A 16,260-nucleotide genomic window follows, 5' to 3' on the forward strand; every position below is an offset into this window, starting at 1 on the left:
GTACATATATACACTAGCAAATGTAAAATAGATAGCTAGTGGGAAGCAGCCACATAGCACAGGGAGATCAGCTCTGTGCTTTGTGACCACCTAGAGGGGTGGGATAGGGAGAGTGGGAGGGAGACTCAAGAGGGAGGAGATTTGGGGATATATGTATTGTATATCTGATTCACTTTGTTATAAATCAGAAACTAACACACTATTGTAAAGCAATTATACTCCAATAAAGATGTTAAAAAATAAACTGGGACTGTCCTTAGCAACCTGAGACTTAACGGTTTACTATACATACGTGCAAATACAAAGTACCATGGGAATATCACAGATAATATATTATAAAATATAAAAACAAAATTACAAAAGTATAGATAGTAATATAATATTGAAATACTGTAGCTGTTTTTAATTAAATAGTGATAGTCATAATACTCTTGATCTTACAGGAATGAAGGATACCTAAATGTCAGCTTAGCCTAATGAAAACTTGGCAAAAGCCACAGTGGACAAAAATTTTAGAATTTTCAAATTGGGTATGTAGGAGATCATGCCCAGAAATCGGGGAAATAGGGGGCAAAGTGCTCAGAGTGGCAATTAAGTTAATTGGAAAAGGTTTCATGAATAAGTTGTTTTGAGATGAATGTTAGGAGTAAGAATTTCTAAAGAGGAGGGGGAAATGGGCGTTCAGGGGATGAACAGAAGCCAAGGCCCAGGAAGTAGGATCTATCAAGTCCTTTGGGGAAGGCAGGTAGATTGGATTGACTGAAACAGGTGTGTGCTGTGTTATGTTGTGGTAGTAAAGAGATTCAAATTTGAAGTTTAAGGTATTTGTTAATGGCCTAGCTATTTACAAAGTGCTTTTAGGTGCTTCAGGAGATACAAAGATTTGTAAGGTTTCTTGCCCTCCAGGAGCTTACTGTATCATGAGGACACAGCCCGGTACACAAAACTTTTTTACAAAGCATGAAATGAAAGGGATTATGGGAATTGATTTGATGAAAATTGGCCAGCCTTGGGGTTTTATGTTGGAGTTTGAGGTTCTGGCAATATATATTGAATTCAGAGTTCTGACTGAGAAGTACTGCGTTTCATATTATTTGGCAGTTTTGTTTTATATAAGCAATAGAAAGTGTCCGACTGCTACCAGCAAAATGAGTGTGCTCAGCATAATCCTAGTTTGAATATAACCCTGGCCGTGATTTTATTATACCAGTATAAGGTATATGTATTTGCTTATTTTTTAAGCTTTGGATAGATTTTAGAATTTTAAAAAGACATCAGTATTTTAGAATTTGGTGTTTTGTCATTTTTAAAATCCAGGAGATTAGCGAGGGGAGCATATTGGTACACAGTAGGCAGGGGCTAAGTGTTGGTGGACAAATGAGAGGCAATATAATGTAGCATGTAAGAGTGGATTCTGAATAAGGTTGTGTGGGTTCCAAAGCTGAACTTAATAAGTAAACTTCTTATTTTTTTGAGTGTTCGCTATGCTTTGGTATTGTTCTGGGTGCTTTACAGATGTTCCATTTAAGCCTTATAATAATCACATGAAGTAGGCACAGTTACTGTCCCCATTTCATAGATGAGGAAGTGGGCTTTGAGAGCCATCATTATTATTGTCAGGGAATTTTGTGACATTTTTGGTGAACTAATGTTGAGTTTTTTCCTCTCTAGTGCATGATAGAAATATAAGGGAATGCCAGTCAGGGTACAGATACATCTACATCAGCCTACAGTGATTTGAGAGATGTTATTTTTTTTTTGGCTGCGTTGGGTTTTCGTTGCTGCCTGCGGGCTTTCTCTGGTTGCCGCGAGCGGGGGCTACTCTTTGTTGCAATGCGTGGGCTTCTCATTGAGGTGGCTTCTCTTGTTGTGGAGCACAGGTTCTAGGTGCATGGGCTTCAGTAGTTGTGGCACGCAGGCTCAGTAGTTGTGGCATGCAGGCTCTAGAGAGCAGGCTCAGTAGTTGTGGCTCCCGGGCTTAGTTGCTCTGTGGCATGTGGGATCTTCCCGGACCAGGGATCGAACCCGTGTCCCCTGCATTGCAGGCAGATTCTTAACCACTGCGCCACCAGGGAAGTCCTGAAAGTTTTTAAAAGGCCCAAATTTCTTAGAGTATTGACTGAAGAGCTACCCCATTCTCCTTTAAGATCCATTTAATAAAATGTAGAAAAGACTTAAGCTTTGTAGACATTTAAAATAAATTCCCCAACATTCTTAGTATGATTTAAGAACTAAGAAAGAGAAAAAAAAAAACCTTACTATATCAACTTAATTTTAACAAACATTTACATAATTATTACTATATGCTAGGCCCATTCTTAGCACTTTACGAACATTAACTTGTTTAATTTCCATGGCAATCTGGTGATGATTATACCTATATAAATCTTCCTGTTACAGATAAGAAAATTAAGGCAAAGAGAGATAGAGTCATTTGCCTAAGATTACACAGCTAGTGAGTGGCAGATGCAGATTTCAAACCCAGGCAGTTTGGCTCCACAGTCTGAGCTCCTAACCACTATGCTTGCTATTTTTATTTTTATAGGGAGCATGACCTGTTGAATGTTAAAATGCAGGTGAGTATGACATAATGTTACAGATCACAAATATATTGTTACTGTGTTATACTTAAAAAAGGAGAAAAATTAGAATTTGCTTTTTAGAATTTAACCTGCCTTTAGCTCTGAGTTGTTTGGTGGAAGAGAAGGCAACTGACATCTATTAAGTTAGAATCTCTATGTTAGGTATTTGTGTTAGGTGCTATACGTATCATCTTATTCAGTGCTTAAAACAAACCTGGAATATGACCTCTGATATCTTCATTTTATAAACAAGACCATGAATACTCTGATTGTATTCAGGATGGCCAGAGTTATGAATGCAAGTCCCTGTGTGACTCTAAAACATTCTACTACGATACTCTGCTTCCCAAGGAAATGTGAAAACTCAAATTTGATTTGCCAGATAAACTACATGTTCTTTTGAAATGTCAGTTCAAGAAATAATAAAACATTTTATTAACGAAAAAGTCTTTTAGAACTTGATAACAGAAAGGAAGCAGAAACATCCTAAATTTGATGATTATCATGACAACAGGGACCACTAGATGGACATTAGATTTTTCTCTGCCTTTCTGAGGATGTGCAGGCCTGTTTACAAATGATTGCCTGCACATGAGGGTGATCATTCAACCAGTTTGAAATTACATTAGACCTAGCGCTATTAAGTTATTAAGAATTAACCGAATTTATTGCATCTAGGTAAGTACTTTCTTTAATCATTCTAGGAGGCTACATATTGTTATTATATCAGTACTTAAGATGTTTTGGGAACACTTTTAAAGTTCTCTTTAAATTTGATCTTTATATGGTTTTGAGTAGATAATATGGTACAAAGTTCAGAAACTATGAAAAGATATACAGTGCAACTCTCACCCCCCGGCTACCCAGTTCTTCCTAACTGGAAGTGACCAATATTACTGGGGAAGTACTCCTTTGAAATTGTCTTCCGAATTTTTGAATACCTGAAATTGGGATGTGTCTGACAAATGATGGCAGATTTTATTTTTTTCGAGTCAGAATTCATTTGTAGTCTGGCAAATAAAGGGGCCACAAGTCTGCGTAATTTTTTAAAAATCAAAAGCAAGGGGTGTCTATAAGGTAGTGAGACTTGTGTAACTTATAAATTGGCTTAAAGTCAGTGGTCAGAGTTGCAGTGCTAGTAGCATTATAGAATAAAAATTGTAGCTGGATTGAGATAATTGACAGACTACACATTTAAAGTGTGTGATTTGGTAAAATTGGACATACACACCTGTAAAACCATCACCCCATCAAGATAGTGAACATATCCACCACCCCCAGAAGCTTCTTCATGCCCTTTTGTAGTCCCATCACTGTCTTGCCTCTTTCCATTGTCCTTAGGCAACCAATGATCTGTTTTTTGTCACCATAAATTAACTATACACCTGGTGATGGACATTTGAGTTTCCAGTTTGGGGCTATTACACATAACGCTTCTATGAGCACTTGTGTACTAGTATTGGTGTGGACATACGCTTTCATTTTTCTTGAGTAAGTGCGTAGGAGTGGAATGGATGGGTTGTAAGATTTTGCCAAACTGTTTCATAAGGTGGTTGTACCGTTTGACATTCTTACCAGCAATGTGGATGTTTTTGTTGCACAACATCCTTGCCAACACTTCATATGGCCATTCTTTTGGAATCTCATTGTATTTCCCCCCCCCCCTCCTTTCCAAATGTGAAAAGGAAGGAATTTTACTTTTTTTTTTTTTTTGAGCAGTTTTAGGTTTACGGAAAAATTGATCATAAAGTACAGAGTTCCCATTTACCTCCTCACCCCCTCCCAGTTTTCCCTATTATTAACGTTTTGCATTAGTGTGATATTGATACATTTGTTACATTTGATGAGCCTGTATTGATACATTCTTTTTAAAAAATATTTATTTATTTGTTTGTTTATATTTGGCTGCGCCGGGTCTTAGTTGCAGCATGTGCGGGATCTTTAGTTGCGGCATGCAGGTTCTAGTTCCCTGACCAGGGATCGAACCCGGGCCCCCTGCATCGTGGAGTCTTAACCACTGGACCACCAGGGAAGTCCCGATACATTCTTATTCATTGAAGTCCATAGTTTACATTGGGGTTCACTCTTTGTGTTATTTATTGAATGAGTCCTGACAAATTTATAATGACATATATCTACTATTATTACAATACCCTACAGAATCTTCTGTGGTCCACCTATTCATCCCTTCCTCCCTCCCTCCCTGGCTGCCACTGACAGCCACAGATCTTTTTACTGTCTCCATAGTTTTGCCTTATCCAGAATGTCATATGGTTGGAGTCATACAGTATATAGCCCTTTCAGATTGGCTTTTTTCAGTTATAATATGCATTTAAGGTTCCTCCATGTCTTTTTCATGGCTTGAGAGCTCATTTCTTTTAGCACTGAATATTCTATTGCTTGAATGTGTCATAGTTTATTTATCCACTGACTTAAAAAAAAAATCACTCTCATTGCTGTATGAGGGTTTGGAGTGAAAACAGGCTGGTTAGATGGGAAGGTATTGCAGTAACCCACACAAGAGATGATCATGCCTTGGAATAGAATGGTAGTTGTGGAGATATATATTTAAGGACAAGCTAACAGGATTTGCTGACGGGTTGGAATGTAGAATGAAAAAATGAAAGGAATCAGGGCTATCCCAAAATTTTTGTCTTGAACAGCTGGAAAAATAGAGATGCTTTTTTGATGAGATAGTGAAGACTGGGGAGGAACAGTAATGTTTATATTTTCCCAACTTTCTTAGTTTAAAATTTTTTCTTTAGAAATTTTCAGAAGTTGCAGAAATGGTTGTAAAGAAGTTTCTTTTCTAATCATTTGAGACTAAGTTGCCAGCATGAGGCTCCATCACTCCAGAACACTTTAGTTTGTAATTGCTATCAGCAAGGGCATTTTCTTACATATCTGGAATACAGCCATCAAAATCATGAAGTTATCACTGATAGAATAGTATCATCTAATCCACAGAACCCATTCAGGTTTTGCCAGTGGTCTCAGTAATGTCCTTTTTAGCAACACAATTCAATCGAGGATCAAATTTTGTATTTAGTGTTTTTCTGTCTGGAACAATTCTTCCATGTTTCCTTGACTTTCATGATCTTGATAGTTTTGAAATTTATAGAGTAGTTGACTCTTAAAATATTCCTCAGTTGAGGTTTGTCTGATGCTTCCCCTATGATTCAATTTAGGTTATGTATTTTTGGCAGGAACATCACAGAGGTGATGTGATAGTCTTCTCAATGCATCCCATCAGGTGTAAATGATTTTAATTTGCCCATTACTGGTGATGTTAATTGATTACTTAACTAAGCTTTCTGCCAGATTTCTACTAAAAAAGGTACTTTTTTCCTTTATAATTAATAAACATTGGGGGGAAAGATATTTTGAGACTAAGTATCTCATTCCTCATCACTTCACCCACTAGTTTTAGCATTTATTGATTTTTCTTGGCTGAATTATTACTACTGATGACTGCCAAATAATGATCTTGTAATTTCATTATTATAATTTATAAGTCTACATTCAATAACCCGTGCTTTGAATGTCAGGAAAAAGGAAAGTCTTCTTCCTCTTCTCCCATTTATTGATTCATTTTTTAATGATGTGTCTGTGGACTCATGGATTCCTTTTTTGTTCAGTGGGTTGTAATCGATCATTATTTTTTTGAAACCCAAATTGTCCCATATTTGGCTAGTGGGAGCCCCTTCAAGGTCGTTCCTGTGTCCTTTTGACATGTCCCATGATTCTTTGCATACTTTCTTCCTGGCACAGTAAGATGTTCTAGGCTTCCTTTGCAGTTACCTGATTCATACATGGAAATAACCCGTATTTTCAAGGAGGCTTCATTCCTCTTAGTGGAGATTGGTATTTAGAAACCAACATCTAGCAGGTGTACTTATTGTGAGTAGGATGTCACTGCTTCCAGGTCTCCATAGACAAAGCTTTAAAACATATATAGGTACAAATGTGTGTGTTTGTGTACATCTATATCTGTTTTTTGACATATTTCAAGACCGTGACTTATGATGATAACTTCAATCCCAATTCCACACCACAAGGTTCATTCTTGCCTTACCCCTTTCCATATTTGCAAGACCCCCAAAGACATTAGATGGAGCAGTTGTTGGGTGGGCAGAGGCAGGTGTAATAGCAGCCCAGCATGGTGCTATAATTTTTCCTCTCACCACTTCTTTGTCTGTGTTTTACATAGTTTTACATGTTGTATTTCCGTTTAGTTCTGTATACTTAAAAATTTGTTGAGACTTTCTCTTTTAGCTGCAGATTATTCTTCAAGTATGTTGTTTCACTTCCAAATGTTTGAAGATTTTCTTGTTGTCTTTCTGTTATTACTTTCTGGATTGCTTCCACTGTGGTCAGAGAACATAGTTTATATGATTTTAATTCTTTTAAGTGTGTTGAAATTTATTCTGTGGCCCAGGATATGGCCCAGGTCTACCTTGGTGAATGTACCATGGGTGCTTGAAAAGAATGTGTAATCTGCCATTAATGGGTGGAATGGTCTGTGTGTGTGCGTGTGTGTGTGTGCGTGCACACACACACACGTATGTGTGAATTAGCTTAATACAATCATATGTTTTTTAAGGAGCTTAAGAGAAGAAAAAAAGAAAACATTTTAATAATCCTCAAACTTACTCTCATATTTCTTTCTAGTGTGCTTCGTTTTGTCTATTGGATTTGAGTTACCTCATCTGATGTCACTTCTCAGTCTGAAGAACTCACCTTAGTATTTCTTTCTTTTCTTTTTTTTAATTTATTGCCTTTTTTTTTTTTTGGCTGCATCGGGTCTTAGTTGCAGTATATGGGATCTTCATTGAGGTGTGTGGGATCTTTCGTTGTGGTGTGGGCTCTTCGTTGTGGCATGTGGGCTTCTCTCTAGTTGTGGCGGGCAGATTTTCTCTCTCTAGTTGTGGTGCTTAAGCTCCAGAGCGCGTGGGCTCTGTAGTTTGTGGCACGTGGGCTCTCTTGTTGAGGCGTGCGAGCTCAGTAGTTGTGGTGCGTGGGCTTAGTTGCCCTGCAGCATGTGGGATCTTAGTTCCCCAGCCAGGGATGAAACCTGCATTCCCTGCATTGGAAGGTGGATTCTTTACCACTGGACCACCAGGGAAGTCCCTCCTTACTCTTATAAAGCAATTCTTCTTGCAGTGAATTCTCTCAGTATTTGTTTGTCTAAGAATGTCTTTATTTCACCTTCCATTTTGAAGCATAGTCTTGCTGAATATATGATTCTTGCTTGATATTTGTGTTCTTGTTTTATTTTTGTCATTACACATGCCATTCCACCTTCTTCTGACTCAGTTATTTGTGATAGAAGTTAGTAGTTGTATTTTTCCTCTCTAGCAAAATGAGTTATTTTCTCTTTCAGCTTTTAAGATGTTCTTTATGTTTGGCTTTCTGTAGTTTAATTATAATGTGTGTCTAGGTGTGAATCTCTTTTTTTTTTAAGATTTTTCAAATGACTTTAAAAAAAACTTTAGGTGTTGATCTCTTGATATTTATTGTGTTTAGAGTTTATTGAGCTTCTTGGATCTGTAGATTCCTGTTTTTCAAGAAATTTGGAAACTTTTCAGCCATTGCTGCTTCAGATATTTTTTTCTGTCCACTTTTTTCTTCTTCTTTCCTTGTGGGACATGCATTAAAATGTGTTCGTCTGCTTAATGTCTCACAGGTCTCTGAGACTTTGCTAATTTTCCTTCAGTCTTTTTTCTCTCTGTTCTTCAGATTAGATGACTACTATTGATCTCTTTGTGGAGTTTAATTCTTTCTTCTGCCATCTCAGATTTACCGTTGAGTCCATCTGATACACTTTACGTTTGGATATGGTATTTTTCACCTCTAGAATTTCCATTTTAGTTCTTTTTTTATAGTTTCTATTTATTGATGTTTCCTATTTATGGAATAATTTTCACCAGATTTTCCTTTAATTCTTTTAAATATATTTATAATAGCTGCCTTGAAGTCTTTGCTAATTCCAACATTTTAGCCTACCCAGAGTCCATTTCTACTGATAGCTTTTTTTTTTTTTAAATCTTAAGTATGGGTCCCACTTTTCTCTTTCTTTGCTTGCTTCACTTTTTTTTTTTTGAGAACTAGACATATTAGATAAATACATTGTAGGATCTCTGGATTGGGATTTTTTTTTTTTTAAACCAACTTGCTTCTACTTAATCCGTGGAATACATTGTTGCCCATGCTTGTTTGGCTGTTATTGTATTTGCTTAGTTATTTTTGTTTGTTTTTCTGTTTGTATTTTTAAAGCCAGGCTTCCTAAGGGTTGCCCTGTGACTGCATAACTTAGTGGTCAGTCAGTGATTGGGCAGAGGTTACACTGAAATACCTCAAGCCTGTAAGGCTTCAGCCATCTTCTGGTGGATGTGTGTGAATTGGAGAGTGCAAATTTAAGGCAGTAGCCAAGTGGACCTTACTTTTTACTTTGTATCTGGCCCTCTTGGGTTTCCTCTGTCTACATATGCCCATAGTTTCCTAGTCAGCCAGGGATTTGTAGAGTTCATCCAGCACTTCTGTGGCTCTCTCATTTTCAAGATCTTCCCATTAAATTTTTGACTGGTCTGCCTTTGCCCCCAGCTGAGAGCCTTTCTTCCTCCTCCTAGCACAGCTACTGGTTTTCCCTGTTCATTTTTACCCTGTTTTTTCCTTTATTGACAGTGTCACTCAGCGTGACTTTTCATCTTTCACACCAAATCAAGTCAAGCCCTTTAGCAAGAGTTGCTGAATTTCAGGGCCAGCTCTGCCCTGTTGAAAGTTCTTATGTAGACCAAACTGGGCTAGTGTTGGGAATCTGCTGACTCCCACTGCTTTACCTGAAGTTCTGGTAGTTTTCCCTGAATAAATACTTCTCAATTTGTTGTTTATCTTTTGGCAATTTCCAAATCCCTGAAATAGTTATTTTTGGCAATTTGTCCAGTTTTATTCTTATTTTTGGAGAAGAGGATTTGCTGACCTTTTTATTCCGCATTAACTGGAAGTCCAAGCTCTTTTTATTTTGTCCTCAAAATATACCATGAATCCTTTTTTTTCCCCTCCATCTTCCCTGCTGCCATATTATTCTAAACACTTTAATATACCGTCGTCTCCTTCTGGACCTTAAGTAACCTTATAACTGTTTTTGCTGCTTCTGTTTCTCTTACAGTTCATTCTTTAAATAATTTTTTGAGTTTGGGGTTTTAGTTTTACAGGAAAGTTTTAGGTAGTTCAGAGGGTTCTTGTATTCTGCACCCAGTTTCCATATTGTTAACATCTTATGTTATTATGATATATTTGTCACAAGTAAGGAATCAATATTGATACATCATTATTAATCTCATATTCAGATTTTGTTGTCCTTTCTCCATTCCAGGATCCCATCTAGGATGCCAGATTACATTTGGTTTTTATAATGCCTTAATTCCTCTGGATTGTGGTAGTTTCTCAAACATTCCTTGTTTTTAATGACCTTGACAGATTTGAAGAATATTGATCAGGTATTTCATAGACTGTCTCTCAAATTTCATTTTGACTGATGTTTTCTCATATTACTTAGTTTATGAGTTCTTGGAGGAACACCACAAAGGTAAAGTGCCATTTTCATCATATTTGATAACATCATATTAAAGGTTGAGTATAAACTTGATTTATCACTGTAATGTTGACCTTGGTCACCTGGCTGAGGTAGTACTTGTTATATATCGGCACTGTAAAGTCATTCCTCCCCTCTTTTACAAATGAAAACACACTGTAAGCATTCTTTTTTGTTCGCTTTTTTGCTCAACATATGTTTTTAACTTCAAGCATTGTTTGCTCAATATGAATAAATATCCATGTTTTGTTACATGTATCTGTAGTAATGCAAATGAACCAACTAAATAACATTCAGTGCCTGAATTTATAGTGTGTCCATTCTATGAGTGATACACACTTTGGCTGTTACATTTATTCAGCAGCCAATGTGATATTTATTTATTTTTAATATTTATTTATTTATTTATTTATATTTATTTGGCTGCACGGGGTCTTTAGTTGTGGCACACGAGATATTTTGTTGCTACACGCGGGATCTTCGTTGCGGCATGCGGGATCTTTAGTTGTGGCATGTGGGATCTAGTTCCCTGACCAGGGATCGAACCTGGGCCCCCTGCATCGGGAGCGTGGAGTCTTAACCACTGGACCACCAGGGAGGTCCCCCAATGTGATATTTAAAAACAAATCAAAACAAAAACAAATGCAACCAAACAAAGAAAAAACCCCAAATCAAATCATATCTTTGCTTAAAACCACTTATTGGCTTTCTACTGTATTATATATGATAGTCAAACTCCTTTATGAACTTTCTTGGTAGTGGCTGTAGCTTACATTTTCAGTTTATTTCTTGCCACTCCCCCTTTGCTTTGTAAAATACTGACCACACAGTCCTTCCTACAGTTCCTGGAGCATGCTAAGCTTTTTGGGCATTTGTGTGTGCTATTCTTTAGCCTTGAGAGTTTTCCCACTGACTCTTCTTCAGACTGATACCTTCTCTGTTTTTAGAGAGCTTACCTATTTACTCATTCACTGAGTTTGTTTTCTTCATTGGCACTTTGTATTCACTTGTATACAAAGTCCCAAGAGTACAGGGACTTTGTTTACTACAGTATATGTGGCACATAGTGAGTGGACGCTTAACAGTTTTTTTTAAGACATTAGTGAATGGTAGTCCTCAAAGCATACGAAATGGAGGTATTTACAATGTTAGTAGATCATTTAAAATAAAAAATAAAACCCTACATTTTAAAAGTAAATGGTTGCGGGACTTCCCTGGTGGTGCAGTAGTTAAGAATCTGCCTGCCAATGCAGGGGACACAGGTTCAAGCCTTGGTCCAGGAAGATCCCACATGCCGCGGAGCAACTAAGCCCATGCGCCACAACTACTAAGCCCGTGTGCCACAACTACTGAAGCCCGCGTGCCTAGAGCCCATGCTCTGCAACAAGAGAAGCCACCACAATGAGAAGCCCACGCACTGCAATGAAGAGTAGTCCTCACTCGCCACAACTAGAGAAAGCCCGCACGCAGCAACAAAGATCCAATGCAGCCAAAAAAAAAAAAAAGTTTGCATTTGAAGGAAAGCACAGTGTAGGATCATTAAGTTTAGATTTGAGTCTTGTTGGGATTTTGCAAGAAGTAAGTGTTTTGGGGTGTTTCTTTGGTATTTTTAAAATTGTAGTAAAATAAAAATAACTTAAAATTTACTGTCTTCGCTATTTTTTTAAGTGTACAGTGCAGTGGCATTAAATATATTAGCATTGTTGTACAACCATCACCACCGTCCTTTTCTAGAACTCTTTTCATCTTGCAAAACTGAAACTCTAGACCCATTAAACAAAAACTCCTCCTTTTCTTCTGACCCCAGCCCCTGACAACCACCTTTCTCATTTATGTCTGTATGAATTTGATTACTCTAGGTACCTCAAATAAGTAGAATCATACAGTATTTGTATTTTTGTTGGCTGGCTTATTTCACTTAGTAACATGTCCTTAAAGTTTATCCATGTTGTAGCATATGTCAAAATCTACTTCCTTTTTAAGGCTGAATAATACTTCATTGTATACGTATACACCATGTTTTGTTTATCCATTCATCTGTCAGTGAGCGCTTGGGTTGCTTTTAACATTTTGGCTATTGTAAATAATGCTCCTATGAAAACGGAAGTATAAAAACCTGTTTGAGTCCCTGCTTTCAATTCTTGTGGGTATATACCCAGAAGTGGAATTGCTGGATCATATGGTAACTTAGTTTTTAATTTTTTGAGGAACCACCATACTGTTTTCCGTAGTGACTGCACCATTTTACATTCCCACCAACAGTACATAAGAGTTCCAGTTTCTCCACATCTTTGCCAACATTTATTATTTTCTTTTTTCTTGATAGTAGCCATTGTAATGGGTGTGAGATGGTATTTCATTGTGGTTTTGATTTGTATTAGTTTCCCTAATGATTAGTGATATTGAGCATCTTTTCATATTCTTATTGGCCATTTGTATACCTTCTTTGGAGAAATGTCTATTCAAGTCCTTTGCCCACTTTTTAATCATGTTATTTGTTTTTTTGTTGTTGAATTGTAAGAGTTCTTTATATATTTGGACGTTAACCTCTTATCAGATAAATGGTTTGCAAATAGTTTCTCGCATTCCTTTTCACCCTGCTGATTGTGTCCTTTGAGGCACAGAAGTTTAAAATTTTTTAAACAGTTATATTGAGGTGTAATTGATAAAATATAACTGCATGTATTTAATGTATACAATTTTATGAGTTTGGACATATATGAACACCCATGATACCATCACCACTATCAGAGTAATAGACATATCCAATACCTCCCCCAAATTCCTTGTGTCCCCCTCCCCCCCCCTTTTTTTGGTGGTGGTAAGAGCACTTAACATATTTACCTTTTTAACAAAATTTTAAGTGCACAATATCATATTAGTAACTTCAGGTGTTGTACAGCAGATCTCTAGAACTTAATCATCAGCATAACTGAAACTTTATATACATTGAATAACAATGCCCCATTTTCACCACCTGCTGGCCCCCCAACCCCACAACTTACTTTATTCTCTGCTTCTATGAATTTGACTGTTTTAGATACCTCATATAAGTGGAATCATGCGTTATTTGTCTTTCTATGACTGGATTGTTTCACTTAACATAGTGTCCTCCAGGTTCATCCATGAGATGTTTTAAATTTTGATGAACTTCAGTTTATCTATTTTTTCTTTTGTTGACTGTGCTTTTGGTGTCACATCCAAGACATTGTTGCAAAAATGAAGCTTTCCCTCTATATTTTCTTTTAAGAGTTTTATAGTTTTAGCTCTTACATTTAGGTTTATGATCCATTTTAAGGTAATTTTTGTATTTGGTGTAAAGTAAGGCTACTTTTTTTTTTTTTTGCATGTGAATGTCTAGTTTTCCCATCACCAAATGTTTAAAAAACTGTTCTTTCCCTGTTACATAGTCTTGGCACCCTTGTCAAAAGTTATTTGACCAAATATACAAGGGTTTAATTCTGTACTCTATTCCATTGGTCTTTATGCCAGCACCACGTGTTGTTTTGATTACTGTAACTTTGTAGTGCGTTTTGAAATCAGGAAGTGTGAGTCCTCCTATTTTGTTCTCTTTCAGGATTGTTTTGGCTATTTGGCATCCTTTGAGATTCCTTATGAACTTTTGGATGGGTTTTCTATTTCCGCAAAAAAAAAAATCATTGGGATTTTGATAAGGATTGCATTGAATATGTAGATCACTTTGGATAGTATTGACATCTTAGTATTAAGTTTTCTCATCCATGAACATGGGATGTGTTTCCATTTATTTATGTCTTTTTAATTTATTTCAGCAGCATTCGGTAGTTTTCATTGTATAAGTCTTTCACTGCCTTGGTTAAGTTAATTTCTAAGTATTTTATTCTTTTTGATGCTATTGTAAATGGAATTTTCTTAATTTTGTTTTCAGATTGTTCATAGTGTATCGAAATGTAACTGATTTTTGTGTGTTGATTTTGTATCCTGCAGTGTTGTTGAATTTGTTTATTAGCTCCAGCACTCTGTGTGTGTTTGTGTGTGTGTGTGTGTGTACAGTCTTTAGGTATTTCTACATATAAGATCATGTCACCTTCAAACAGAGATCATTTTACTTACTTCATTCCGATTTGGAGGCCTATTTCTTTTCATGCCTAATTGCTCTTACTACAACTTCCAATGCTATGTTGAATAAAAGTGGCAAAGTGGGCATCTGTGTCTTGTTCCTAATCTCAACCAGGAAAAGCTAAGGGGAAATGCTTTCAGTCTTTCACAATTGAGTATGATGTTGGGTATAGGTTTTTCTTATATGATGTTTATTATGTTTAGGAAGTTTCCTTCTGTTGCTAGTTTGTTGAGTGTTTTTATCATGAAAGAGTATTGAATTTTTTTTTTTCTGCATCAGTTGAGATGATTGTGTGTTTTTTCCCCTTCTTCCACTGATGTGATATATTACATTGACTTTTCATTTGTTGAACCATCCTGCCTTTTTTTTTTTTAAAGGCTTTTAAATTAATTAATTAATTAATTTCTTTTTGGCTGTGTTGGGTCTTCGTTTCTGTGCGAGGGCTTTCTCTAGTTGCGGCAAGCGGGGGCCACTCTTCATCGCGGTACGCGGGCCTCTCACTATCGCTGCCTCTCTTGTTGCGGAGCACAGGCTCCAGACGCGCAGGCTCAGTAGTTGTGGCTCACGGGCCCAGTTGCTCCGCGGCATGTGGGATCTTCCCAGACCAGGGCTCGAACCTGTGTCCCCTGCATTGGCAGGCAGATTCTCAACCACTGCGCCACCAGGGAAGCCCCATCCTGCCTTTTAATAATCCATCCCACTTGGTTGTGATGAATACTCCTTTTAATATGTTGCTTAGTTTGGTTTCCTAGTACTTTGTTGAGGATTTTTGCATCAGTATTCATAAGAGATAATTGGTCTATAGTTTTTCTGTAATGGCTTTGTCTGATTTTGGTATCAGGGTAATATTGGCCTCATCCAGTGAGTTAGGAAGTGTTCCTTCCATTTGGATCTGGGCTTTTCTTTTTTTTATAAATTTATCTATTTATTTTATTTTTGGCTGCGTTGGGTCTTCATTGCTGTGCGCGGGCTTTCTCTAGTTGCGGCGAGTGGGGACTACTCTTCGTTGCAGTGCACGGGCTTCTCATTGCGGTGGCTTCTCTTGTTGCGGAGCACAGGCTCTCAGCATGCAGGCTTCAGTAGCTGCAGCACATGGGCTCAGTAGTTGTGGCTCGCAGACTCGCAGACTCTAGAGCGCAGGCTCAGTAGTTGTGGTGCATGGGCTTAGTTGCTCCGCGGTATGTGGGATCTTCCTGGACCAGGGCTCAAACCCGTGTCCCCTGCGTTGGCAGGCAGATTCTTAACCACTGTGCCACCAGGGAAGTCCCTGGGCTTCTCTTGTTTGGAGGGTTTTTTTTTTTTTTTTTGGCAATGCTACATGGCATGTGGGATCTTAGTTCCCCAACCAGGGATCAGACCCTTGCACTCCCTGCAGTGCAAGCATGGAGTCCTAACCACTGGACTGCCAGGGAACTCCCTGATCCTTTTTATTTCTGTAATGTTCCCTCTTTCATTTTTGATTCTAGTTATTCGAATCTTTTCTTTTTTCTTTGTCTAGCTAAAGATTTGTCCATTTTGTTGATCTTTTTGAAGAATCGACTCTTGGTTTTATTGATTTTTCTCTGTTGTTTATCTCTTCTCTATTTTGCTTCTCTCTGCTCTGATCTTTATTATTTCTTTCCTTTTGCTAGCTTTGGGTTTAGTTTGTTCTTTTTCTAGTTCCTCAGGATGTAGAGTTAGGTCATTGATTTGAAATCTTTATTTTTTTTTAAATTAATTAATTAATTTAATTTTTGGCTGTGTTGGGTCTTTGTTGCTCGGTGAGCGGGGGCTACTCTTCGTTGCGGTCCGCGGGCTTCTCACTGTGGTGGCTTCTCTTGTTGTGGAGTACAGGCTCTAGGCGCATGGGCTTCAGTAGTTGCAGCACGCAGGCTCAGTAGTTGTGGCTTGTGGGCTCTAGGGCACAGGCTCAGTAGTTGTGGCACACGGGCTCAGTTGCTCCGTGGCATGTGGGATCTTCCCGGACCAGAGCTTGAACCTGTGTC

At 37.6% G+C, this 16,260-nt stretch overlaps 1 protein-coding gene and 1 non-coding gene across 6 annotated transcripts in view; one reads left to right on the forward strand and one right to left on the reverse strand.

Annotated features, from left to right (window-relative positions):
• Positions 1 to 16,260, forward strand: part of MAP3K2 (mitogen-activated protein kinase kinase kinase 2) — a 90,461-nt gene that overhangs the window by 18,685 nt on the left and 55,516 nt on the right. The window contains exon 1 of one of the 5 annotated variants that reach the window (XM_036857199.1): positions 2,556 to 2,576. The exons of the other annotated variants lie outside the window; for them this stretch is intronic. The gene's annotated coding sequence lies outside the window, so the exon portion shown is untranslated. Of the gene's footprint in view, positions 1 to 2,555; positions 2,577 to 16,260 lie in introns of those variants that run through there. 5 annotated transcript variants of the gene reach the window in all.
• Positions 10,702 to 10,774, reverse strand: TRNAR-CCG. Its single transcript has one exon. It is a non-coding gene; the product is annotated as a tRNA-Arg (tRNA).

The sequence above is a fragment of the Balaenoptera musculus genome, chromosome 7 (assembly GCF_009873245.2).
Source record: "Balaenoptera musculus isolate JJ_BM4_2016_0621 chromosome 7, mBalMus1.pri.v3, whole genome shotgun sequence".
NCBI classification, from domain to species: Eukaryota; Metazoa; Chordata; class Mammalia; order Artiodactyla; family Balaenopteridae; genus Balaenoptera; species Balaenoptera musculus.